Consider the following 2,136-nt stretch of genomic DNA (forward strand, 5'->3'; position numbering starts at 1 on the left):
ACTGGAAAGTAGTCAAATTAATGGTGGCAAATGCAAATTTTTAAAAATTCTAATTTTCATTTTAAAGTTCAAATACATTCATTAACAAACCTACTTATTTTCCTAAAGTGATAGACTCACTTTATTTTTGAGAAAATGTCTGCCCCACCTCTCAATACCATAGTTTGTCATTTTTCTTTTGGAAAAGGAAGGAGTTCAGTTAAAAATGAAGCTAGTTCAGTTCACAGCACAGTGTGCTTTCCTCAAGACAGACCAGGAACCTGGGTGTGTAAAGAAAGTGCTATCAGAACCCCCTCCCCCAGTTTTATCTTAGAGAATATTAAAAAGACATGTAACTCAGGGGTCAGTATTTAATAAAGTTAATAATAACCACTGCTTTTTCAAGGGTGGTATTTAATAAAGTTAATAATATCCACTGCTTTACTTAGGGATATCCCTAAGTAAAACAGGTGTGTGTGTGTATGTGTGTGTGTGTGTGTGTGTGTGTGTGCGCGCGCACGCACACACATGTGCGTCCTTTAACTCCAAGTGCATGGTGACAGAAAATACAACTACTAGTAGTTTGGTGCCACCTCCTTGATTCATGCTCAAGTGCCAGCAGTTTTCTCCACTATTAGTTTGCACCATCAGTACAAATGTCAACATAGTAAAAAACTGCAAATTCATCTTCAATTAGCAATAATTGCGTCTTGGATAAACCTCATTGGCTATGATACTACCACTGCACAAAGCTTCATATTATTGTGAAAACCATTTAACCAGCCACTGAAACAGTCTGGGGACCACCAGGAATCCACAGCTACGCTTAGAAAATAACTACTTTACACTACTACCTCAGTCCAGGATTTTGTGTTACAGTACGATCATAATAATATTACACTGTATTTGTTTATATTTTTGTATCAGTATCTGGTAGTTTTATGAAGGGTCTTCACACATACTATCTTGCTATAATTATAGTGTAATAATATAAAGTTTTCAGCCAATTGATCTAGTAGACAATAACAATAATGAAGAAACTGAAATCAAATGTCCAGAAGTACAAAAGGGATATAAATATACTAGCCCTTCTGCTAAGTCAGAAAGACTCCAAAATATCAATAAAGTTGTTCCTTAAGTATCTTCAGTGGGTGGAATAAGATACCTTTCTGGAAGCTTCCATTACCTTTTCCCCTATTATTCAAAGAGCACTCCTTACAAATCTTCAACCCATTATACCATGTTCTGTCCTTATCAACTAATAGAATAATTGCTATTTAACTGTATAACACACCTTTATATACCTGAGAGCTATCATACCTTCCTTCAGTGTTGTTTCTCTGTCCAAGAGAGCCAATGCTCAAATTTTCAGAACTCTTTGAGTTTTACAAATTGCCTATGAATTTTGTGGTGAATGTGTATATACCTGTCCCCACTTGTTAATCTGTACATTCCAAGTTTTCAGTGAGAAATTCTCCTTGAAAGTGGTGCCTGGGTGGCTCAGTGGGTTAAAGCCTCTGCCTTTGGCTCCGGTCATGATCCCAGGGTCCTGGGATTGAACCCCACATCAGCAGGGAGCCTTCTTCCCCACCCCCCCAACCCCCGCCTGCCTCTCTGCCTACTTGTAATCTCTGCCTGTCAAATAAATAAATAAAATCTAAAAAAAAAAAAAAAAAAGAAATTCTCCTTGAAAAAGACAAAATTGCCACATAAATGATAAGCACTTTGGTGGGAGGTTCTGAAATAAATTCACAGTATCACATTGTGGAAGATTTTGAATCCTCCATACATAAAATTAAAAGGAAAAATTGTATCTTTGATTTTTCAGTTGTTTTATTGTGTATATATTATTATTTATAGGTGCATTTATATATGTGTGAAACTTCATTTGAAACTAGTATAAATGATCTATAAATAATATATGTAGGCATATACACACAGATGATTAAACACTTACATATACATTGATGCAGCAGCATATATGTGTATGAATGGTTGTGTGTGTGTGTGTGTTGCCTGATGGAATTTCTTTTTTTTTCTTAATTTTGTATTTTTATATTTTTTTTCAGTGTTCCAAGATTCGTTGTTTATGCACGATATCCAGTGCTCCATGCAATACATGCCCTCCTTAATACCCGCCACCAGGCTCACCCAACA

At 35.9% G+C, this 2,136-nt stretch overlaps 1 pseudogene; it reads right to left on the reverse strand.

Moving 5' to 3' along the window:
* Positions 1–576: 576 nt before the first annotated feature.
* LOC125103351 (uncharacterized) lies at positions 577–733 on the reverse strand (annotated as a pseudogene).
* Positions 734–2,136: the final 1,403 nt, after the last annotated feature.

This window comes from Lutra lutra, chromosome 6 (genome assembly GCF_902655055.1).
Source record: "Lutra lutra chromosome 6, mLutLut1.2, whole genome shotgun sequence".
NCBI lineage: Eukaryota > Metazoa > Chordata > Mammalia > Carnivora > Mustelidae > Lutra > Lutra lutra.